At 44.5% G+C, this 23,633-nt stretch overlaps 17 non-coding genes and 2 pseudogenes across 17 annotated transcripts; all 19 read left to right on the top strand.

Annotated features, from left to right (window-relative positions):
* The first annotated feature begins 953 nt into the window (after positions 1–953).
* On the top strand, positions 954–1,072 carry LOC125735309 (5S ribosomal RNA). Its single transcript, XR_007394606.1, has one exon. It is a non-coding gene; the product is annotated as a 5S ribosomal RNA (ribosomal RNA).
* Positions 1,073–2,149: 1,077 nt separating this feature from the next.
* On the top strand, positions 2,150–2,268 carry LOC125737147 (5S ribosomal RNA). Its single transcript, XR_007396413.1, has one exon. It is a non-coding gene; the product is annotated as a 5S ribosomal RNA (ribosomal RNA).
* Positions 2,269–3,353: 1,085 nt separating this feature from the next.
* LOC125737077 (5S ribosomal RNA) lies at positions 3,354–3,472 on the top strand. The gene has a single exon (XR_007396343.1). It is a non-coding gene; the product is annotated as a 5S ribosomal RNA (ribosomal RNA).
* Positions 3,473–4,557: 1,085 nt separating this feature from the next.
* Positions 4,558–4,676, top strand: LOC125731080 (5S ribosomal RNA). The gene has a single exon (XR_007391367.1). It is a non-coding gene; the product is annotated as a 5S ribosomal RNA (ribosomal RNA).
* Positions 4,677–5,751: 1,075 nt separating this feature from the next.
* Positions 5,752–5,870, top strand: LOC125735083 (5S ribosomal RNA). Its single transcript, XR_007394382.1, has one exon. It is a non-coding gene; the product is annotated as a 5S ribosomal RNA (ribosomal RNA).
* Positions 5,871–6,955: 1,085 nt separating this feature from the next.
* LOC125735876 (5S ribosomal RNA) lies at positions 6,956–7,074 on the top strand. Its single transcript, XR_007395160.1, has one exon. It is a non-coding gene; the product is annotated as a 5S ribosomal RNA (ribosomal RNA).
* Positions 7,075–8,150: 1,076 nt separating this feature from the next.
* On the top strand, positions 8,151–8,269 carry LOC125735877 (5S ribosomal RNA). Its single transcript, XR_007395161.1, has one exon. It is a non-coding gene; the product is annotated as a 5S ribosomal RNA (ribosomal RNA).
* Positions 8,270–9,344: 1,075 nt separating this feature from the next.
* Positions 9,345–9,463, top strand: LOC125735862 (5S ribosomal RNA). The gene has a single exon (XR_007395147.1). It is a non-coding gene; the product is annotated as a 5S ribosomal RNA (ribosomal RNA).
* Positions 9,464–10,544: 1,081 nt separating this feature from the next.
* LOC125736798 (5S ribosomal RNA) lies at positions 10,545–10,663 on the top strand. Its single transcript, XR_007396066.1, has one exon. It is a non-coding gene; the product is annotated as a 5S ribosomal RNA (ribosomal RNA).
* A 1,077-nt stretch (positions 10,664–11,740) lies between these two features.
* On the top strand, positions 11,741–11,859 carry LOC125735863 (5S ribosomal RNA). The gene has a single exon (XR_007395148.1). It is a non-coding gene; the product is annotated as a 5S ribosomal RNA (ribosomal RNA).
* Positions 11,860–12,940: 1,081 nt separating this feature from the next.
* LOC125736799 (5S ribosomal RNA) lies at positions 12,941–13,059 on the top strand. Its single transcript, XR_007396067.1, has one exon. It is a non-coding gene; the product is annotated as a 5S ribosomal RNA (ribosomal RNA).
* Positions 13,060–14,134: 1,075 nt separating this feature from the next.
* On the top strand, positions 14,135–14,253 carry LOC125733515 (5S ribosomal RNA). Its single transcript, XR_007392859.1, has one exon. It is a non-coding gene; the product is annotated as a 5S ribosomal RNA (ribosomal RNA).
* A 1,077-nt stretch (positions 14,254–15,330) lies between these two features.
* LOC125728943 (5S ribosomal RNA) lies at positions 15,331–15,449 on the top strand. Its single transcript, XR_007389506.1, has one exon. It is a non-coding gene; the product is annotated as a 5S ribosomal RNA (ribosomal RNA).
* A 1,076-nt stretch (positions 15,450–16,525) lies between these two features.
* Positions 16,526–16,644, top strand: LOC125731137 (5S ribosomal RNA). Its single transcript, XR_007391422.1, has one exon. It is a non-coding gene; the product is annotated as a 5S ribosomal RNA (ribosomal RNA).
* A 1,072-nt stretch (positions 16,645–17,716) lies between these two features.
* Positions 17,717–17,835, top strand: LOC125731034 (5S ribosomal RNA). Its single transcript, XR_007391324.1, has one exon. It is a non-coding gene; the product is annotated as a 5S ribosomal RNA (ribosomal RNA).
* Positions 17,836–18,907: 1,072 nt separating this feature from the next.
* Positions 18,908–19,026, top strand: LOC125731437 (5S ribosomal RNA; annotated as a pseudogene).
* A 1,072-nt stretch (positions 19,027–20,098) lies between these two features.
* LOC125736892 (5S ribosomal RNA) lies at positions 20,099–20,217 on the top strand. The gene has a single exon (XR_007396159.1). It is a non-coding gene; the product is annotated as a 5S ribosomal RNA (ribosomal RNA).
* Positions 20,218–21,289: 1,072 nt separating this feature from the next.
* On the top strand, positions 21,290–21,408 carry LOC125730856 (5S ribosomal RNA). The gene has a single exon (XR_007391144.1). It is a non-coding gene; the product is annotated as a 5S ribosomal RNA (ribosomal RNA).
* Positions 21,409–22,482: 1,074 nt separating this feature from the next.
* On the top strand, positions 22,483–22,591 carry LOC125732218 (5S ribosomal RNA; annotated as a pseudogene).
* The last annotated feature ends 1,042 nt before the right edge of the window (positions 22,592–23,633 follow it).

Here is a 23,633-nt window from a genome sequence, read left to right on the forward strand (position 1 = left end):
GTACTTAACATTTTCAGTGAAATGAACTTAGGTTTTCATTACAAATTACTTATTTTTTTAAGGCAACCGGTTTCCTCAAATTTTTAAAGTAAATTCAACTTATCCGGGTTTACAGTGTAGAACTTATTGTTAATAATAAAGAGACAGCTTTTTACACACAGTTTTAAACAAAGTACTGATATAATTCCTCTTCAACTCACCGCTTTGTTTTCTATGCAAAAACCACTTCGCCACAGAAGACTCGATATTATTGGCATAGCAAGTTCTGCTCTTCTCCTCCTTTCAAAACTTGCTAAAAGCTGTATTTAAAAGAGCAGGTTGGCCGGGGTAATTCACACCCTTCAATGCCAGCTTAATGTTTAGGTTAGTGGGAATCACAGAGGAATTAGGGATGGAAACTTCTTTGCTGGTGGTAGAAGCGGTCTGGTGAATTTTTAGAGAGAAGAGGCCGTCGATGTTTCAATGTAGAAAATTGTTCTGGCTGCAGCCTGCAGTATGGACTTCTTGGTGTGTGTAGCTCCCAGTGTTCTGACAGCGCGACGTTATGGGGAAGCATGTGATTCAGCAGCTACCAGTGGGCTTCGTGCGGCGGAGATTTTGTGGCTGTTAGCGGAGTTGATAACAGAAGGTCATTAAGAGAAGCCTGCATGCGGTAGGCAAAGGAGTAATGTTTGCCGGCGGGGGACGTGCGGCGATTAACCTGTGCGGTAGTGAAAAGGAGTTAAAGAGAAGGAAGTGTGCGGATGCGGAAAGAATGGAATAATTGTGGTAGGCTGCCGGCTGAGTAGTTTGGTGAATGTTTGGTGTGGTTCCGGCACTGCCGATTGGATGGTGGGGCTGCAGTGTGAGTCAGATAAAAAAAAAAAAAAAAAAACAGGAGTAGGATCCAATGAGACTAACTGGCATGTATAGACGCGTGTAATGCAAAAGGGCTATTTTTGGTAGCATCTCTCGCTTATGGCCATACCACCCTGAACGCGCCCGATCTCGTCTGATCTCGGAAGCTAAGCAGGCTAGGGTTTGGTTAGTACTTGGATGGGAGACCACCTGGGAATACCAGGTGCTGTAAGCTTTTCTCACTTTTACTTTATACAGGGGGCGCTCCACTTCACGATTAATTTAAATGTATCACTCCCCTTCCATTTTACTATTTTATATATTTCTTTTTTCTCTCATTCATAAAGGCAGCTTTTACACACCGTTTTACTCTAAATACTGCCTGGTAATTATAGCTGCTGTAAGCTGTTCGTGCCTTTATTCCACCAGGGAGCGATCTTCTCACAAATTTGAAGACTGTCACTCCCCATTCACGTTTTACAACTTATTGTTAATAATAAAGAGACAGCTTTTTACACACAGTTTTAAACAAAGTACTGATATAATTCCTCTTCAACTCACCGCTTTGTTTTCTATGCAAAAACCACTTCGCCACAGAAGACTCGATATTATTGGCATAGCAAGGTCTGCTCTTCTCCTCCTTTCAAAACTTGCTAAAAGCTGTATTTAAAAGAGCAGGTTGGCCGGGGTAATTCACACCCTTCAATGCCAGCTTAATGTTTAGGTTAGTGGGAATCACAGAGGAATTAGGGATGGAAACTTCTTTGCTGGTGGTAGAAGCGGTCTGGTGAATTTTTAGAGAGAAGAGGCCGTCGATGTTTGAATGTAGAAAATTGTTCTGGCTGCAGCCTGCAGTATGGACTTCTTGGTGTGTGTAGCTCCCAGTGTTCTGACAGCGCGACGTTATGGGGAAGCATGTGATTCAGCAGCTACCAGTGGGCTTCGTGCGGCGGAGATTTTGTGGCTGTTAGCGGAGTTGATAACAGAAGGTCATTAAGAGAAGCCTGCATGCGGTAGGCAAAGGAGTAATGTTTGCCGGCGGGGGACGTGCGGCGATTAACCTGTGCGGTAGTGAAAAGGAGTTAAAGAGAAGGAAGTGTGCGGATGCGGAAAGAATGGAATAATTGTGGTAGGCTGCCGGCTGAGTAGTTTGGTGAATGTTTGGTGTGGGTCCGGCGCTACCGATTGGATGGTGGTGCTGCAGTGTGAGTCAGATAAAAAAAAAAAAAAAACCAGGAGTAGGATCCAATGTGACTAACTGGCATGTATAGAGGCGTTTAATGCAAAAGGGCTATTTTTGGTAGTGTCTCTCGCTAACGGCCATACCACCCTGAACACGCCCGATCTCGTCTGATCTCGGAAGCTAAGCAGGCTATGGTCTGGTTAGTACTTGGATGGGAGACCACCTGGGAATACCTGGTGCTGTAAGCTTTTCTCACTTTTACTTTATACAGGGGGCGCTCCACTTCACGATTAATTTAAATCTATCACTCCCCTTCCATTTTACTATTTTATATATATATATATATTTTTTTTTTTCTCTCATTCATAAAGGCAGCTTTTAGAAACCGTTTTACTCTAAATACTTCCTGGTAATTCTAGGTGCTGTAAGCTGTTCGTGCCTTTATTCCACCAGGGCGCGATCTTCTCACAAACTTGAAGACTGTCACTCCCCATTCACGTTTTACAACTTATTGTTAATAATAAAGAGACAGCTTTTTACACACAGTTTTAAACAAAGAACTGATATAATTCCTCTTCAACTCACCGCTTTGTTTCCTATGCAAAAACCACTTCGCCACAGAAGACTCGATATTATTGGCATAGCAAGGTCTGCTCTTCTCCTCCTTTCAAAACTTGCTAAAGCTGTATTTAAAAGAGCAGGTTGGCCGGGGTAATTCACACCCTTCAATGCCAGCTTAATGTTTAGGTTAGTGGGAATCACAGAGGAATTAGGGATGAAAACTTCTTTGCTGGTGGTAGAAGCGGTCTGGTGAATTTTTAGAGAGAAGAGGCCGTCGATGTTTGAATGTAGAAAATTGTTCTGGCTGCAGCCTGCAGTATGGACTTGTTGGTGTCTGTAGCTCCCAGTGTTCTGACAGCGCGACATTTTGGGGAAGCATGTGATTCAGCAGCTACCAGTGGGCTTCGTGCGGCGGAGATTTTGTGGCTGTTAGCGGAGTTGATAACAGAGGGTCGTTAAGAGAAGCCTGCATGCAGTAGGCAAAGGAGTAATGTTTGCCGGCGGGGGACGTGCGGCGATTAACCTGTGCGGTAGTGAAAAGGAGTTAAAAAGAAGGAAGTGTGCGGATGCGGAAAGAATGGAATAATTGTGGTAGGCTGCCGGCTGAGTAGTTTGGTGAATGTTTGGTGTGGGTCCGGCGCTGCCGATTGGATGGTGGGGCTGCAGTGGGAGTCAGATAAAAAACAAAAAAAACAGGAGTAGGATCCAATGTGACTAACTGGCATGTATAGAGGCGTTTAATGCAAAAGGGCTATTTTTGGTAGCATCTCTCGCTAACGGCCATACCACCCTGAACACGCCCAATCTCGTCTGATCTCGGAAGCTAAGCAGGCTAGGGTCTGGTTAGTACTTGGATGGGAGACCACCTGGGAATACCAGGTGCTGTAAGCTTTTCTCACTTTTACTTTATACAGGGGGCGCTCCACTTCACGATTAATTTAAATCTATCACTCCCCTTCCATTTTACTATTTTATATATATATATTTTTTTTTTTCTCTCATTCATAAAGGCAGCTTTTAGAAACCGTTTTACTCTAAATACTTCCTGGTAATTCTAGGTGCTGTAAGCTGTTTGTGCCTTTATTCCACCAGGGCGCGATCTTCTCACAAACTTGAAGACTGTCACTCCCCATTCACGTTTTACAACTTATTGTTAATAATAAAGAGACAGCTTTTTACACACAGTTTTAAACAAAGTACTGATATAATTCCTCTTCAACTCACCGCTTTGTTTTCTATGCAAAAACCACTTCGCCACAGAAGACTCGATATTATTGGCATAGCAAGGTCTGCTCTTCTCCTCCTTTCAAAACTTGCTAAAAGCTGTATTTAAAAGAGCAGGTTGGCCGGGGTAATTCACACCCTTCAATGCCAGCTTAATGTTTAGGTTAGTGGGAATCACAGAGGAATTAGGGATGGAAACTTCTTTGCTGGTGGTAGAAGCGGTCTGGTGAATTTTTAGAGAGAAGAGGCCGTCGATGTTTGAATGTAGAAAATTGTTCTGGCTGCAGCCTGCAGTATGGACTTCTTGGTGTGTTTAGCTCCCAGTGTTCTGACAGCGCGACGTTTTGCGGGAAGCATGTGATTCAGCAGCTACCAGTGGGCTTCGTGCGGCGGAGATTTTGTGGCTGTTAGCTGAGTTGATAGCAGAGGGTCGTTAAGAGAAGCCTGCATGCGGTAGGCAAATGAGTAATGTTTGCCGGCGGGGGACGTGCGGCGATTAACCTGTGAGGTAGTGAAAAGGACTTAAAGAGAAGGAAGTGTGCGGATGCGGAAAGAATGGAATAATTGTGGTAGGCTGCCGGCTGAGTAGTTTGGTGAATGTTTGGTGTGGGTCCGGCGCTGCCGATTGGATGGTGGTGCTGCAGTGTGAGTCAGATAAAAAAAAAAAAAAAAACAGGAGTAGGATCCAATGGGAATAACTGGCATGTATAGACGCGTGTAATGCAAAAGGGCTGTTTTTGGTAGCGTCTCTCTCTTACGGCCATACCTTCCTGAACACGCCCGATCTCGTCTGATCTTGGAAGCTAAGCAAGGTAGGGTCTGGTTAGTACTTGGATGGTAGACCACCTGGGAATACCAGGTGCTGTAAGCTTTTCTCACTTTTACTTCATACAGGGGGCGCTCCACTTCACGATTAATTTAAATCTATCACTCCCCTTCCATTTTACTATTTTATATATATATATTTTTTCTCTCTTTCATAAAGCCAGCTTTCAGAAACCGTTTTACTCTAAATACTTCCTGGTAATTCTAGGTGCTGTAAGCTGTTCGTACCTTTATTCCACCAGGGCGCGATCTTCTCACAAACTTGAAGACTGTCACTCCGCATTCACGTTTTACAACTTATTGTTAATGATAAAGAGACAGCTTTTTACACACAGTTTTAAACAAAGTACTGATATTATTCCTCTTCAACTGACCGCTTTGTTTTCTATGCAAAAACCACTTCGCCACAGAAGACTCGATATTATTGGCATAGCAAGTTCTGCTCTTCTCCTTTCAAAACTTGCTAAAAGCTGTATTTAAAAGAACAGATTGGCCGGGGTAATTCACACCCTTCAATGCCAGCTTAATGTTTAGGTTAGTGGGAATCACAGAGGAATTAGGGATGGAAACTTCTTTGCTGGTGGTAGAAGCGGTCTGGTGAATTTTTAGAGAGAAGAGGCCGTCGATGTTTGAATGTAGAAAATTGTTCTGGCTGCAGCCTGCAGTATGGACTTCTTGGTGTGTGTAGCTCCCAGTGTTCTGACAGCGCGACGTTTTGGGGAAGCATGTGATTCAGCAGCTACCAGTGGGCTTCGTGCGGCGGAGATTTTGTGGCTGTTAGCGGAGTTGATAACAGAGGGTCGTTAAGAGAAGCCTGCATGCAGTAGGCAAAGGAGTAATGTTTGCCGGCGGGGGACGTGCGGCGATTAACCTGTGCGGTAGTGAAAAGGAGTTAAAAAGAAGGAAGTGTGCGGATGCGGAAAGAATGGAATAAATGTGGTAGGCTGCCGGCTGAGTAGTTTGGTGAATGTTTGGTGTGGGTCCGGCGCTGCCGATTGGATGGTGGGGCTGCAGTGTGAGTCAGATAAAAAAAAAAAAAAAACAGGAGTAGGATCCAATGTGACTAACTGGCATGTATAGAGGCGTTTAATGCAAAAGGGCTATTTTTGGTAGCATCTCTCGCTAACGGCCATACCACCCTGAACACGCCCGATCTCGTCTGATCTCGGAAGCTAAGCAGGCTAGGGTCTGGTTAGTACTTGGATGGGAGACCACCTGGGAATACCAGGTGCTGTAAGCTTTGTTCACTTTTACTTTATACAGGGGGCGCTCCACTTCACGATTAATTTAAATCTATCACTCCCCTTCCATTTTACTATTTTATATATATATATTTTTTTTTTTCTCTCATTCATAAAGGCAGCTTTTAGAAACCGTTTTACTCTAAATACTTCCTGGTAATTCTAGGTGCTGTAAGCTGTTCGTGCCTTTATTCCACCAGGGCGCGATCTTCTCACAAACTTGAAGACTGTCACTCCCCATTCACGTTTTACAACTTATTGTTAATAATAAAGAGACAGCTTTTTACACACAGTTTTAAACAAAGTACTGATATAATTCCTCTTCAACTCACCGCTTTGTTTTCTATGCAAAAACCACTTCGCCACAGAAGACTCGATATTATTGGCATAGCAAGGTCTGCTCTTCTCCTCCTTTCAAAACTTGCTAAAAGCTGTATTTAAAAGAGCAGGTTGGCCGGGGTAATTCACACCCTTCAATGCCAGCTTAATGTTTAGGTTAGTGGGAATCACAGAGGAATTAGGGACGGAAACTTCTTTGCTGGTGGTAGAAGCGGTCTGGTGAATTTTTAGAGAGAAGAGGCCGTCGATGTTTGAATGTAGAAAATTGTTCTGGCTGCAGCCTGCAGTATGGACTTCTTGGTGTGTGTAGCTCCCAGTGTTCTGACAGCGCGACGTTTTGCGGGAAGCATGTGATTCAGCAGCTACCAGTGGGCTTCGTGCGGCGGAGATTTTGTGGCTGTTGGCTGAGTTGATAGCAGAGGGTCGTTAAGAGAAGCCTGCATGCGGTAGGCAAATGAGTAATGTTTGCCGGCGGGGGACGTGCGGCGATTAACCTGTGAGGTAGTGAAAAGGACTTAAAGAGAAGGAAGTGTGCGGATGCGGAAAGAATGGAATAATTGTGGTAGGCTGCCGGCTGAGTAGTTTGGTGAATGTTTGGTGTGGGTCCGGCGCTGCCGATTGGATGGTGGTGCTGCAGTGTGAGTCAGATAAAAAAAAAAAAAAAACCAGGAGTAGGATCCAATGGGAATAACTGGCATGTATAGAGGCGTGTAATGCAAAAGGGCTGTTTTTGGTAGCATCTCTCGCTTGCGGCCATACCACCCTGAACACGCCCGATCTCGTCTGATCTTGGAAGCTAAGCAAGGTAGGGTCTGGTTAGTACTTGGATGGGAGACCACCTGGGAATACCAGGTGCTGTAAGCTTTTCTCACTTTTACTTCATACAGGGGGCGCTCCACTTCACGATTAATTTAAATCTATCACTCCCCTTCCATTTTACTATTTTATATATATATTTTTTTTCTCTCTTTCATAAAGCCAGCTTTCAGAAACCGTTTTACTCTAAATACTTCCTGGTAATTCTAGGTGCTGTAAGCTGTTCGTGCCTTTATTCCACCAGGGCGCGATCTTCTCACAAACTTGAAGACTGTCACTCCCCATTCACGTTTTACAACTTATTGTTAATGATAAAGAGACAGCTTTTTACACACAGTTTTAAACAAAGTACTGATATTATTCCTCTTCAACTGACCGCTTTGTTTTCTATGCAAAAACCACTTCGCCACAGAAGACTCGATATTATTGGCATAGCAAGTTCTGCTCTTCTCCTTTCAAAACTTGCTAAAAGCTGTATTTAAAAGAACAGATTGGCCGGGGTAATTCACACCCTTCAATGCCAGCTTAATGTTTAGGTTAGTGGGAATCACAGAGGAATTAGGGATGGAAACTTCTTTGCTGGTGGTAGAAGCGGTCTGGTGAATTTTTAGAGAGAAGAGGCCGTCGATGTTTGAATGTAGAAAATTGTTCTGGCTGCAGCCTGCAGTATGGACTTCTTGGTGTGTGTAGCTCCCAGTGTTCTGACAGCGCGACGTTTTGGGGAAGCATGTGATTCAGCAGCTACCAGTGGGCTTCGTGCGGCGGAGATTTTGTGGCTGTTAGCGGAGTTGATAACAGAGGGTCGTTAAGAGAAGCCTGCATGCAGTAGGCAAAGGAGTAATGTTTGCCGGCGGGGGACGTGCGGCGATTAACCTGTGCGGTAGTGAAAAGGAGTTAAAAAGAAGGAAGTGTGCGGATGCGGAAAGAATGGAATAATTGTGGTAGGCTGCCGGCTGAGTAGTTTGGTGAATGTTTGGTGTGGGTCCGGCGCTGCCGATTGGATGGTGGTGCTGCAGTGTGAGTCAGATAAAAAAAAAAAAAAAACCAGGAGTAGGATCCAATGGGAATAACTGGCATGTATAGAGGCGTGTAATGCAAAAGGGCTGTTTTTGGTAGCATCTCTCGCTTGCGGCCATACCACCCTGAACACGCCCGATCTCGTCTGATCTTGGAAGCTAAGCAAGGTAGGGTCTGGTTAGTACTTGGATGGGAGACCACCTGGGAATACCAGGTGCTGTAAGCTTTTCTCACTTTTACTTCATACAGGGGGCGCTCCACTTCACGATTAATTTAAATCTATCACTCCCCTTCCATTTTACTATTTTATATATATATTTTTTTTCTCTCTTTCATAAAGCCAGCTTTCAGAAACCGTTTTACTCTAAATACTTCCTGGTAATTCTAGGTGCTGTAAGCTGTTCGTGCCTTTATTCCACCAGGGCGCGATCTTCTCACAAACTTGAAGACTGTCACTCCCCATTCACGTTTTACAACTTATTGTTAATGATAAAGAGACAGCTTTTTACACACAGTTTTAAACAAAGTACTGATATTATTCCTCTTCAACTGACCGCTTTGTTTTCTATGCAAAAACCACTTCGCCACAGAAGACTCGATATTATTGGCATAGCAAGTTCTGCTCTTCTCCTTTCAAAACTTGCTAAAAGCTGTATTTAAAAGAACAGATTGGCCGGGGTAATTCACACCCTTCAATGCCAGCTTAATGTTTAGGTTAGTGGGAATCACAGAGGAATTAGGGATGGAAACTTCTTTGCTGGTGGTAGAAGCGGTCTGGTGAATTTTTAGAGAGAAGAGGCCGTCGATGTTTGAATGTAGAAAATTGTTCTGGCTGCAGCCTGCAGTATGGACTTCTTGGTGTGTGTAGCTCCCAGTGTTCTGACAGCGCGACGTTTTGGGGAAGCATGTGATTCAGCAGCTACCAGTGGGCTTCGTGCGGCGGAGATTTTGTGGCTGTTAGCGGAGTTGATAACAGAGGGTCGTTAAGAGAAGCCTGCATGCAGTAGGCAAAGGAGTAATGTTTGCCGGCGGGGGACGTGCGGCGATTAACCTGTGCGGTAGTGAAAAGGAGTTAAAAAGAAGGAAGTGTGCGGATGCGGAAAGAATGGAATAATTGTGGTAGGCTGCCGGCTGAGTAGTTTGGTGAATGTTTGGTGTGGGTCCGGCGCTGCCGATTGGATGGTGGGGCTGCAGTGTGAGTCAGATAAAAAAAAAAAAAAAACAGGAGTAGGATCCAATGGGACTAACTGGCATGTATAGAGGCGTGTAATGCAAAAGGGCTGTTTTTGGTAGCATCTCTCGCTTGCGGCCATACCACCCTGAACACGCCTGATCTCGTCTGATCTCGGAAGCTAAGCAGGCTAGGGTCTGGTTAGTACTTGGATGGGAGACCACCTGGGAATACCAGGTGCTGTAAGCTTTTCTCACTTTTACTTTATACAGGGGGCGCTCCACTTCACGATTAATTTAAATCTATCACTCCCCTTCCATTTTACTATTTTATATATATATATATATTTTTTTCTCTCATTCATAAAGGCAGCTTTTAGAAACCGTTTTACTCTAAATACTTCCTGGTAATTCTAGGTGCTGTAAGCTGTTCGTGCCTTTATTCCACCAGGGCGCGATCTTCTCACAAACTTGAAGACTGTCACTCCCCATTCACGTTTTACAACTTATTGTTAATGATAAAGAGACAGCTTTTTACACACAGTTTTAAACAAAGTACTGATATTATTCCTCTTCAACTGACCGCTTTGTTTTCTATGCAAAAACCACTTCGCCACAGAATACTCGATATTATTGGCATAGCAAGTTCTGCTCTTCTCCTTTCAAAACTTGCTAAAAGCTGTATTTAAAAGAACAGATTGGCCGGGGTAATTCACACCCTTCAATGCCAGCTTAATGTTTAGGTTAGTGGGAATCACAGAGGAATTAGGGATGGAAACTTCTTTGCTGGTGGTAGAAGCGGTCTGGTGAATTTTTAGAGAGAAGAGGCCGTCGATGTTTGAATGTAGAAAATTGTTCTGGCTGCAGCCTGCAGTATGGACTTGTTGGTGTGTGTAGCTCCCAGTGTTCTGACAGCGCGACGTTTTGGGGAAGCATGTGATTCAGCAGCTACCAGTGGGCTTCGTGCGGCGGAGATTTTGTGGCTGTTAGCGGAGTTGATAACAGAGGGTCGTTAAGGGAAGCCTGCATGCGGTAGGCAAAGGAGTAATGTTTGCCTGCGGGGGACGTGCGGCGATTAACCTGTGAGGTAGTGAAAAGGACTCAAAGAGAAGTAAGTGTGCGGATGCGGAAAGAATGGAATAATTGTGGTAGGCTGCCGGCTGAGTAGTTTGGTGAATGTTTGGTGTGGGTGCGGCGCTGCCGATTGGATGGTGGTGCTGCAGTGTGAGTCAGATAAAAAAAAAAAAAAAACCAGGAGTAGGATCCAATGGGACTAACTGGCATGTATAGACGCGTGTAATGCAAAAGGGCTGTTTTTTGTAGCGTCTCTCGCTTATGGCCATACCACCCTGAACACGCCTGATCTCATCTGATCGCTGAAGCCAAGCAGGGTAGGGTCTGGTTAGTACTTGGATGGGAGACCTCCTGGGAATACCAGGTGCTGTAAGCTTTTCTCACTTTTACTTTATACAGGGGGCGCTCCACTTCACGATTAATTTAAATCTATCACTCCCCTTCCATTTTACTATTTTATATATATATTTTTTTTTTCTCTCATTCATAAAGGCAGCTTTTAGAAACCGTTTTACTCTAAATACTTCCTGGTAATTCTAGGTGCTGTAAGCTGTTCGTGCCTTTATTCCACCAGGGCGCGATCTTCTCACAAACTTGAAGACTGTCACTCCCCATTCACGTTTTACAACTTATTGTTAATGATAAAGAGACAGCTTTTTACACACAGTTTTAAACAAAGTACTGATATTATTCCTCTTCAACTGACCGCTTTGTTTTCTATGCAAAAACCACTTCGCCACAGAAGACTCGATATTATTGGCATAGCAAGTTCTGCTCTTCTCCTTTCAAAACTTGCTAAAAGCTGTATTTAAAAGAACAGATTGGCCGGGGTAATTCACACCCTTCAATGCCAGCTTAATGTTTAGGTTAGTGGGAATCACAGAGGAATTAGGGATGGAAACTTCTTTGCTGGTGGTAGAAGCGGTCTGGTGAATTTTTAGAGAGAAGAGGCCGTCGATGTTTGAATGTAGAAAATTGTTCTGGCTGCAGCCTGCAGTATGGACTTCTTGGTGTGTGTAGCTCCCAGTGTTCTGACAGCGCGACGTTTTGGGGAAGCATGTGATTCAGCAGCTACCAGTGGGCTTCGTGCGGCGGAGATTTTGTGGCTGTTAGCGGAGTTGATAACAGAGGGTCGTTAAGAGAAGCCTGCATGCAGTAGGCAAAGGAGTAATGTTTGCCGGCGGGGGACGTGCGGCGATTAACCTGTGCGGTAGTGAAAAGGAGTTAAAAAGAAGGAAGTGTGCGGATGCGGAAAGAATGGAATAATTGTGGTAGGCTGCCGGCTGAGTAGTTTGGTGAATGTTTGGTGTGGGTCCGGCGCTGCCGATTGGATGGTGGGGCTGCAGTGTGAGTCAGATAAAAAAAAAAAAAAAACAGGAGTAGGATCCAATGGGACTAACTGGCATGTATAGAGGCGTGTAATGCAAAAGGGCTGTTTTTGGTAGCATCTCTCGCTTGCGGCCATACCACCCTGAACACGCCTGATCTCGTCTGATCTCGGAAGCTAAGCAGGCTAGGGTCTGGTTAGTACTTGGATGGGAGACCACCTGGGAATACCAGGTGCTGTAAGCTTTTCTCACTTTTACTTTATACAGGGGGCGCTCCACTTCACGATTAATTTAAATCTATCACTCCCCTTCCATTTTACTATTTTATATATATATATATATTTTTTTCTCTCATTCATAAAGGCAGCTTTTAGAAACCGTTTTACTCTAAATACTTCCTGGTAATTCTAGGTGCTGTAAGCTGTTCGTGCCTTTATTCCACCAGGGCGCGATCTTCTCACAAACTTGAAGACTGTCACTCCCCATTCACGTTTTACAACTTATTGTTAATGATAAAGAGACAGCTTTTTACACACAGTTTTAAACAAAGTACTGATATTATTCCTCTTCAACTGACCGCTTTGTTTTCTATGCAAAAACCACTTCGCCACAGAATACTCGATATTATTGGCATAGCAAGTTCTGCTCTTCTCCTTTCAAAACTTGCTAAAAGCTGTATTTAAAAGAACAGATTGGCCGGGGTAATTCACACCCTTCAATGCCAGCTTAATGTTTAGGTTAGTGGGAATCACAGAGGAATTAGGGATGGAAACTTCTTTGCTGGTGGTAGAAGCGGTCTGGTGAATTTTTAGAGAGAAGAGGCCGTCGATGTTTGAATGTAGAAAATTGTTCTGGCTGCAGCCTGCAGTATGGACTTGTTGGTGTGTGTAGCTCCCAGTGTTCTGACAGCGCGACGTTTTGGGGAAGCATGTGATTCAGCAGCTACCAGTGGGCTTCGTGCGGCGGAGATTTTGTGGCTGTTAGCGGAGTTGATAACAGAGGGTCGTTAAGGGAAGCCTGCATGCGGTAGGCAAAGGAGTAATGTTTGCCTGCGGGGGACGTGCGGCGATTAACCTGTGAGGTAGTGAAAAGGACTCAAAGAGAAGTAAGTGTGCGGATGCGGAAAGAATGGAATAATTGTGGTAGGCTGCCGGCTGAGTAGTTTGGTGAATGTTTGGTGTGGGTGCGGCGCTGCCGATTGGATGGTGGTGCTGCAGTGTGAGTCAGATAAAAAAAAAAAAAAAACCAGGAGTAGGATCCAATGGGACTAACTGGCATGTATAGACGCGTGTAATGCAAAAGGGCTGTTTTTTGTAGCGTCTCTCGCTTATGGCCATACCACCCTGAACACGCCTGATCTCATCTGATCGCTGAAGCCAAGCAGGGTAGGGTCTGGTTAGTACTTGGATGGGAGACCTCCTGGGAATACCAGGTGCTGTAAGCTTTTCTCACTTTTACTTTATACAGGGGGCGCTCCACTTCACGATTAATTTAAATCTATCACTCCCCTTCCATTTTACTATTTTATATATATATTTTTTTTTTCTCTCATTCATAAAGGCAGCTTTTAGAAACCGTTTTACTCTAAATACTTCCTGGTAATTCTAGGTGCTGTAAGCTGTTCGTGCCTTTATTCCACCAGGGCGCGATCTTCTCACAAACTTGAAGACTGTCACTCCCCATTCACGTTTTACAACTTATTGTTAATGATAAAGAGACAGCTTTTTACACACAGTTTTAAACAAAGTACTGATATTATTCCTCTTCAACTGACCGCTTTGTTTTCTATGCAAAAACCACTTCGCCACAGAAGACTCGATATTATTGGCATAGCAAGTTCTGCTCTTCTCCTTTCAAAACTTGCTAAAAGCTGTATTTAAAAGAACAGATTGGCCGGGGTAATTCACACCCTTCAATGCCAGCTTAATGTTTAGGTTAGTGGGAATCACAGAGGAATTAGGGATGGAAACTTCTTTGCTGGTGGTAGAAGCGGTCTGGTGAATTTTTAGAGAGAAGAGGCCGTCGATGTTTGAATGTAGAAAATTGTTCTGGCTGCAGCCTGCAGTATGGACTTGTTGGTGTGTGTAGCTCCCAGTGTTCTGACAGCGCGACGTTTTGGGGAAGCATGTGATTCAGCAGCTACCAGTGGGCTTCGTGCGGCGGAGATTTTGTGGCTGTTAGCGGAGTTGATAACAGAGGGTCGTTAAGAGAAGCCTGCATGCAGTAGGCAAAGGAGTAATGTTTGCCGGCGGGGGACGTGCGGCGATTAACCTGTGCGGTAGTGAAAAGGAGTTAAAAAGAAGGAAGTGTGCGGATGCGGAAAGAATGGAATAATTGTGGAAGGCTGCCGGCTGAGTAGTTTGGTGAATGTTTGGTGTGGGTCCGGCGCTGCCGATTGGATGGTGGTGCTGCAGTGTGAGTCAGATAAAAAAAAAAAAACCAGGAGTAGGATCCAATGGGACTAACTGGCATGTATAGACGCGTGTAATGCAAAAGGGCTGTTTTTGGTCACGTCTCTCGCTTATGGCCATACCACCCTGAACATGCCCGATCTCATCCGATCTCGGAAACCAAGCAGGGTAGGGTCTGGTTAGTACTTGGATGGGAGACCTCCTGGGAATACCAGGTGCTGTAAGCTTTACTCACTTTTACTTTATACAGGGGGCGCTCCACTTCACGATTAATTTAAATCTATCACTCCCCTTCCATTTTACTATTTTATATATATATATATTTTTCTCTCATTCATAAAGGCAGCTTTTACACACGTTTTACTCTAAATACTGCCTGGTAATTCTAGGTGCTGTAAGCTGTTCGTGCCTTTATTCCACCAGGGCACGATCTTCTCACAAACTTGAAGACTGTCACTCCCCATTCACGTTTTACAACTTATTGTTAATAATAAAGAGACAGCTTTTTACACACAGTTTTAAACAAAGTACTGATATAATTCCTCTTCAACTCACCGCTTTGTTTTCTATGCAAAAACCACTTTGCCACAGACAACTTGATATTGTTGGCATAGCAAGGTCTGCTCTTCTCCTCCTTTCAAAACTTGCTAAAAGCTGTATTTAAAAGAGCAGGTTGGCCGGGGTAATTCACACCCTTCAATGCCAGCTTAATGTTTAGGTTAGTGGGAATCACAGAGGAATTAGGGATGGAAACTTCTTTGCTGGTGGTAGAAGCGGTCTGGTGAATTTTTAGAGAGAAGAGGCCGTCGATGTTTCAATGTAGAAAATTGTTCTGGCTGCAGCCTGCAGTATGGACTTGTTGGCGTGTGTAGCTCCCAGTGTTCTGACAGCGCGACGTTTTGGGGAAGCATGTGATTCAACAGCAACCAGTGGGCTTCGTGCGGCGGAGATTTTGTGGCTGTTAGCGGAGTTGATAACAGAGGGTCTTTAAGAGAAGCCTGCATGCGGTAGGCAAATGAGTAATGTTTGCCGGCGGGGGACGTGCGGCGATTAACCTGTTCGGTAGTGAAAAGGACTTAAAGAGAAGGAAGTGTGCGGATGCGGAAAGAATGGAATAATTGTGGTAGGCTGCCGGCTGAGTAGTTTGGTGAATGTGTGGTGTGGGTGCGGCGCTGCCGATTGGATGGTGGTGCTGCAGTGTGAGTCAGATAAAAAAAAAAAAAAACAGGAGTAGGATCCAATGGGACTAACTGGCATGTATAGAGGCGTGTAATGCAAAAGGGCTGTTTTTGTTCGCCGCTCTCGCTTATGGCCATACCACCCTGAACACGCCCGATCTCGTCTGATCTCGGAAGCTAAGCGGGGTAGGGTCTGGTTAGTACTTCAATGGGAGACTGCCTGGGAATACCAAGTGCTGTAAGCTTTTCTCACTTTTACTTCATACAGGGGGCACTCCACCTCACGATTAATTTAAATCTATCACTCCCCTTCCATTTTACTATTTTATATATATATTTTTTTTTCTCTCATTCATAAAGGCAGCTTTTACACACCGTTTTACTCTAAATACTTCCTGGTAATTCTAGGTGCTGTAAGCTGTCCGTGCCTTTATTCCACCAGGGCGCGATCTTCTCACAAACTTGAAGACTGTCACTCCCCATTCATGTTTTACAACTTATTGTTAATGATAAAGAGACAGCTTTTTACACACAGTTTTAAACAAAGTACTGATATTATTCCTCTTCAACTGACCGCTTTGTTTTCTATGCAAAAACCACTTCGCCACAGAAGACTCGATATTATTGGCATAGCAAGTTCTGCTCTTCTCCTTTCAAAACTTGCTAAAAGCTGTATTTAAAAGAACAGATTGGCCGGGGTAATTCACACCCTTCAATGCCAGCTTAATGTTTAGGTTAGTGGGAATCACAGAGGAATTAGGGATGGAAACTTCTTTGCTGGTGGTAGAAGCGGTCTGGTGAATTTTTAGAGAGAAGACGCCGTCGATGTTTGAATGTAGAAAATTGTTCTGGCTGCAGCCTGCAGTATGGACTTGTTGGCGTGTGTAGCTCCCAGTGTTCTGACAGCGTGACATTTTGGGGAAGCATGTGATTCAACAGCAACCAGTGGGCTTCGTGCGGCGGAGATTTTGTGGCTGTTAGCGGAGTTGATAACAGAGGGTCTTTAAGAGAAGCCTGCATGCGGTAGGCAAATGAGTAATGTTTGCCGGCGGGGGACGTGCGGCGATTAACCTGTTCGGTAGTGAAAAGGACTTAAAGAGAAGGAAGTGTGCGGATGCGGAAAGAATGGAATAATTGTGGTAGGCTGCCGGCTGAGTAGTTTGGTGAATGTTTGGTGTGGGTGCGGCGCTGCCGATTGGATGGTGGTGCTGCAGTGTGAGTCAGATAAAAAAAAAAAAAAAACGGGAGTAGGATCCAATGGGACTAACTGGCATGTATAGAGGCGTGTAATGCAAAAGGGCTGTTTTTGTTCGCGGTTCTCGCTTATGGCCATACCACCCTGAACACGCCCGATCTCGTCTGATCTCGGAAGCTAAGAGGGGTAGGGTCTGGTTAGTACTTGGATGGGAGACTGCCTGGGAATACCACGTGCTGTAAGCTTTTCTCACTTTTACTTTATACAGGGGGCACTCCACCTCACGATTAATTTAAATCTATCACTCCCCTTCTATTTTACTATTTTATATATTTCTTTTTTCTCTCATTCATGAAGGCAGCTTTTACACACGTTTTACTCTAAATACTGCCTGGTAATTCTAGGTGCTGTAAGCTGTTCGTGCCTTTATACCACCAGGGCACGATCTTCTCACAAACTTGAAGACTGTCACTCCCCATTCACGTTTTACAACTTATTGTTAATGATAAAGAGACAGCTCTTTACACACAGTTTTAAACAAAGTACTGATATTATTCCTCTTCAACTGACCGCTTTGTTTTCTATGCAAAAACCACTTCGCCACAGAAGACTCGATATTATTGGCATAGCAAGTTCTGCTCTTCTCCTTTCAAAACTTGCTAAAAGCTGTATTTAAAAGAACAGATTGGCCGGGGTAATTCACACCCTTCAATGCCAGCTTAATGTTTAGGTTAGTGGGAATCACAGAGGAATTAGGGATGGAAACTTCTTTGCTGGTGGTAGAAGCGGTCTGGTGAATTTTTAGAGAGAAGACGCCGTCGATGTTTGAATGTAGAAAATTGTTCTGGCTGCAGCCTGCGGTATGGACTTGTTGGCGTGTGTAGCTCCCAGTGTTCTGACAGCGTGACATTTTGGGGAAGCATGTGATTCAACAGCAACCAGTGGGCTTCGTGCGGCGGAGATTTTGTGGCTGTTAGCGGAGTTGATAACAGAGGGTCTTTAAGAGAAGCCTGCATGCGGTAGGCAAATGAGTAATGTTTGCCGGCGGGGGACGTGCGGCGATTAACCTGTTCGGTAGTGAAAAGGACTTAAAGAGAAGGAAGTGTGCGGATGCGGAAAGAATGGAATAATTGTGGTAGGCTGCCGGCTGAGTAGTTTGGTGAATGTTTGGTGTGGGTGCGGCGCTGCCGATTGGATGGTGGTGCTGCAGTGTGAGTCAGATAAAAAAAAAAAAAAAACGGGAGTAGGATCCAATGGGACTAACTGGCATGTATAGAGGCGTGTAATGCAAAAGGGCTGTTTTTGTTCGCGGTTCTCGCTCATGGCCATACCACCCTGAACACGCCCGATCTCGTCTGATCTCGGAAGCTAAGCGGGGTAGGGTCTGGTTAGTACTTGGATGGGAGACTGCCTGGGAATACCACGTGCTGTAAGCTTTTCTCACTTTTACTTTATACAGGGGGCACTCCACCTCACGATTAATTTAAATCTATCACTCCCCTTCTATTTTACTATTTTATATATTTCTTTTTTCTCTCATTCATGAAGGCAGCTTTTACACAGGTTTTACTCTAAATACTGCCTGGTAATTCTAGGTGCTGTAAGCTGTTCGTGCCTTTATTCCACCAGGGCGCGATCTTCTGACAAACTTGAAGACTGTCACTCAACATTCACGTTTTACAACTTATTGTTAATGATAAAGAGACAGCTTTTTACACACAGTTTTAAACAAAGTACTGATATTATTCCTCTTCAACGGACCGCTTTGTTTTCTATGCAAAAACCACTTCGCCACAGAAGACTCGATATTATTGGCATAGCAAGTTCTGCTCTTCTCCTTTCAAAACTTGCTAAAAGCTGTATTTAAAAGAACAGATTGGCCGGGGTAATTCACACCCTTCAATGCCAGCTTAATGTTTAGGTTAGTGGGAATCACAGAGGAATTAGGGATGGAAACTTCTTTGCTGGTGGTAGAAGCGGTCTGGTGAATTTTTAGAGAGAAGACGCCGTCGATGTTTGAATGTAGAAAATTGTTCTGGCTGCAGCCTGCGGTATGGACTTGTTGGCGTGTGTAGCTCCCAGTGTTCTGACAGCGTGACATTTTGGGGAAGCATGTGATTCAACAGCAACCAGTGGGCTTCGTGCGGCGGAGATTTTGTGGCTGTTAGCGGAGTTGATAACAGAGGGTCTTTAAGAGAAGCCTGCTTGCGGTAGGCAAATGAGTAATGTTTGCCGGCGGGGGACGTGCGGCGATTAACCTGTTCGGTAGTGTAAAGGACTTAAAGAGAAGGAAGTGTGCGGATGCGGAAAGAATGGAATAATTGTGGTAGGCTGCCGGCTGAGTAGTTTGGTGAATGTTTGGTGTGGGTGCGGCGCTGCCGATTGGATGGTGGTGCTGCAGTGTGAGTCAGATAAAAAAAAAAAAAAAACGGGAGTAGGATCCAATGGGACTAACTGGCATGTATAGAGGCGTGTAATGCAAAAGGGCTGTTTTTGTTCGCGGTTCTCGCTTATGGCCATACCACCCTGAACACGCCCGATCTCGTCTGATCTCGGAATCTAAGGGGGGTAGGGTCTGGTTAGTACTTGAATGGGAGACTGCCTGGGAATACCAGGTGCTGTAAGCTTTTCTCACTTTTACTTTATACAGGGGGCACTCCACCTCACGATTAATTTAAATCTATCACTCCCCTTCCATTTTACTATTTTATATATTTCTTTTTTCTCTCATTCATAAAGGCAGCTTTTACACACGTTTTACTCTAAATACTGCCTGGTATTTCTAGGTGCTGTAAGCTGTTCGTGCCTTTATTCCACCAGGGCGCGATCTTCTGACAAACTTGAAGACTGTCACTCCACATTCACGTTTTACAACTTATTGTTAATGATAAAGAGACAGCTTTTTACACACAGTTTTAAACAAAGTACTGATATTATTCCTCTTCAACTGACCGCTTTGTTTTCTATGCAAAAACCACTTCGCCACAGAAGACTCGATATTATTGGCATAGCAAGTTCTGCTCTTCTCCTTTCAAAACTTGCTAAAAGCTGTATTTAAAAGAACAGATTGGCCGGGGTAATTCACACCCTTCAATGCCAGCTTAATGTTTAGGTTAGTGGGAATCACAGAGGAATTAGGGATGGAAACTTCTTTGCTGGTGGTAGAAGCGGTCTGGTGAATTTTTAGAGAGAAGACGCCGTCGATGTTTGAATGTAGAAAATTGTTCTGGCTGCAGCCTGCGGTATGGACTTGTTGGCGTGTGTAGCTCCCAGTGTTCTGACAGCGTGACATTTTGGGGAAGCATGTGATTCAACAGCAACCAGTGGGCTTCGTGCGGCGGAGATTTTGTGGCTGTTAGCGGAGTTGATAACAGAGGGTCTTTAAGAGAAGCCTGCATGCGGTAGGCAAATGAGTAATGTTTGCCGGCGGGGGACGTGCGGCGATTAACCTGTTCGGTAGTGAAAAGGACTTAAAGAGAAGGAAGTGTGCGGATGCGGAAAGAATGGAATAATTGTGGTAGGCTGCCGGCTGAGTAGTTTGGTGAATGTTTGGTGTGGGTGCGGCGCTGCCGATTGGATGGTGCTGCTGCAGTGTGAGTCAGATAAAAAAAAAAAAAAAACGGGAGTAGGATCCAATGGGACTAACTGGCATGTATAGAAGCGTGTAATGCAAAAGGGCTGTTTTTGTTCGCGGTTCTCGCTTATGGCCATACCACCCTGAACACGCCCGATCTCGTCTGATCTCGGAAGCTAAGCGGGGTAGGGTCTGGTTAGTACTTGGATGGGAGACTGCCTGGGAATACCACGTGCTGTAAGCTTTTCTCACTTTTACTTTATACAGGGGGCACTCCACCTCACGATTAATTTAAATCTATCACTCCCCTTCCATTTTACTATTTTATATATTTCTTTTTTCTCTCATTCATAAAGGCAGCTTTTACACACGTTTTACTCTAAATACTGCCTGGTAATTCTAGGTGCTGTAAGCTGTTCGTGCCTTTATTCCACCAGGGCACGATCTTCTCACAAACTTGAAGACTGTCACTCCCCATTCACGTTTTACAACTTATTGTTAATGATAAAGAAACAGCTTTTTACACACAGTTTTAAACAAAGTACTGATATTATTCCTCTTCAACGGACCGCTTTGTTTTCTATGCAAAAACCACTTCGCCACAGAAGACTCGATATTATTGGCATAGCAAGTTCTGCTCTTCTCCTTTCAAAACTTGCTAAAAGCTGTATTTAAAAGAACAGATTGGCCGGGGTAATTCACACCCTTCAATGCCAGCTTAATGTTTAGGTTAGTGGGAATCACAGAGGAATTAGGGATGGAAACTTCTTTGCTGGTGGTAGAAGCGGTCTGGTGAATTTTTAGAGAGAAGACGCCGTCGATGTTTGAATGTAGAAAATTGTTCTGGCTGCAGCCTGCGGTATGGACTTGTTGGCGTGTGTAGCTCCCAGTGTTCTGACAGCGTGACATTTTGGGGAAGCATGTGATTCAACAGCAACCAGTGGGCTTCGTGCGGCGGAGATTTTGTGGCTGTTAGCGGAGTTGATAACAGAGGGTCTTTAAGAGAAGCCTGCATGCGGTAGGCAAATGAGTAATGTTTGCCGGGGGGGGACGTGCGGCGATTAACCTGTTCGGTAGTGAAAAGGACTTAAAGAGAAGGAAGTGTGCGGATGCGGAAAGAATGGAATAATTGTGGTAGGCTGCCGGCTGAGTAGTTTGGTGAATGTTTGGTGTGGGTGCGGCGCTGCCGATTGGATGGTGGTGCTGCAGTGTGAGTCAGATAAAAAAAAAAAAAAAACGGGAGTAGGATCCAATGGGACTAACTGGCATGTATAGAGGCGTGTAATGCAAAAGGGCTGTTTTTGTTCGCGGTTCTCGCTTATGGCCATACCACCCTGAACACGCCCGATCTCGTCTGATCTTGGAAGCTAAGCGGGGTAGGGTCTGGTTAGTACTTGGATGGGAGACTGCCTGGGAATACCATGTGCTGTAAGCTTTTCTCACTTTTACTTTATACAGGGGGCACTCCACCTCACGATTAATTTAAATCTATCACTCCCCTTCCATTTTACTATTTTATATATTTATTTTTTCTCTCATTCATAAAGGCAGCTTTTACACACGTTTTACTCTAAATACTGCCTGGTAATTCTAGGTGCTGTAAGCTGTTCGTGCCTTTATTCCACCAGGGCGCGATCTTCTGACAAACTTGAAGACTGTCACTCCACATTCACGTTTTACAACTTATTGTTAATAATAAAGAGACAGCTTTTTACACACAGTTTTAAACAAAGTACTGATATTATTCCTCTTCAACTGACCGCTTTGTTTTCTATGCAAAAACCACTTCGCCACAGAAGACTCGATATTATTGGCATAGCAAGTTCTGCTCTTCTCCTTTCAAAACTTGCTAAAAGCTGTATTTAAAAGAGCAGGTTGGGCGGGCTAATTCACACCCTTCAATGCCAGATTAATGTTTAGGTTAGTGGGAATCACAGAGGAATTAGGGATGGAAACTTCTTTGCTGATGGTAGAAGCGGTCTGGTGAATTTTTAGAGAGAACACGCCGTCGATGTTTGAATGTAGAAAATTGTTGTTCTGGCTGCAGCCTGCGGTATGGACTTGTTGGCGTGTGTAGCTCCCAGTGTTCTGACAGCGTGACATTTTGGGGAAGCATGTGATTCAACAGCAACCAGTGGGCTTCGTGCGGCGGAGATTTTGTGGCTGTTAGCGGAGTTGATAACAGAGGGTCGTTAAGAGAAGCCTGCATGCGGTAGGCAAATGAGTAATGTTTGCCGGCGGGGGACGTGCGGCGATTAACCTGTTCGGTAGTGAAAAGGACTTAAAGAGAAGGAAGTGTGCGGATGCGGAGAGAATGGAATAATTGTGGTAGGCTGCCGGCTGAGTAGTTTGGTGAATGTTTGGTGTGGGTGCGGCGCTGCCGATTGGATGGTGGTGCTGCAGTGTGAGTCAGATAAAAAAAAAAAAAAACGGGAGTAGGATCCAATGGGACTAACTGGCATGTATAGAGGCGTGTAATGCAAAAGGGCTGTTTTTGTTACCATCTCTCGCTAACGGCCATACCACCCTGAACACGCCTTATCTCGGAAGCTAAGTGGGGTAGGGTCTGGTTAGTACTTGGATGGGAGACTGCCTGGGAATACCAGGTGCTGTAAGCTTTTCTCACTTTTACTTTATACAGGGGGCACTCCACTTCACGATTAATTTAAATCTATCACTCCCCTTCCATTTTACTATTTTATATATATATTTTTTTTCTCTCATTCATAAAGGCAGCCTTTACACACCGTTTTACTCTAAATACTGCCTGGTAATTCTAGGTGCTGTAAGCTGTTCGTGCCTTTATTCCACCAGGGCGCGATCTTCTCACAAACTTGAAGACTGTCACTCCCCATTCACATTTTACAACTTATTGTTAATGATAAAGAGACAGCTTTTTTCACACAGTTTTAAACAAAGTACTGATATAATTCCTCTTCAACTCACCGCTTTGTTTTCTATGCAAAAACCACTTCGCCACAGAAGACTCGATATTGTTGGCATAGCAAGGTCTGCTCTTCTCCTCCTTTCAAAACTTGCTAAAAGCTGTATTTAAAAGAGCATGTTGGGCGGGGTAATTCACACCCTTCAATGCCAGATTAATGTTTAGGTTAGTGGGAATCACAGAGGAATTAGGGATGGAAACTTCTTTGCTGATGGTAGAAGCGGTCTGGTGAATTTTTAGAGAGAAGAGGCCGTCGATGTTTCAATGTAGAAAATTGTTGATCTGGCTGCAGCCTGCAGTATGGACTTGTTGGCGTGTGTAGCTCCCAGTGTTCTGACAGCGTGACGTTTTGGGGAAGCATGTGATTCAACAGCTACCAGTGGGCTTCGTGCGGCGGAGATTTTGTGGCTGTTAGTGGAGTTGATAACAGAAGGTCATTAAGAGAAGCCTGCATGCGGTAGGCAAAGGAGTAATGTTTGCCGGCGGGGGACGTGCGGCGATTAACCTGTGCGGTAGTGAAGAGGAGTCAAAGAGAAGGAAGTGTGCGGATGCGGAAAGAATGGAATAATTGTGGTAGGCTGCCGGCTGAGTAGTTTGGTGAATGTTTGGTGTGGTTCCGGCACTGCCGATTGGATGGTTGGGCTGCAGTGTGAGTCAGATAAAAAAAAAAAAAAAAACAGGAGTAGGATCCAATGGGACAAACTGGCATGTATAGA

Source organism: Brienomyrus brachyistius, chromosome 2 (assembly GCF_023856365.1).
Source record: "Brienomyrus brachyistius isolate T26 chromosome 2, BBRACH_0.4, whole genome shotgun sequence".
Taxonomy (NCBI): domain Eukaryota; kingdom Metazoa; phylum Chordata; class Actinopteri; order Osteoglossiformes; family Mormyridae; genus Brienomyrus; species Brienomyrus brachyistius.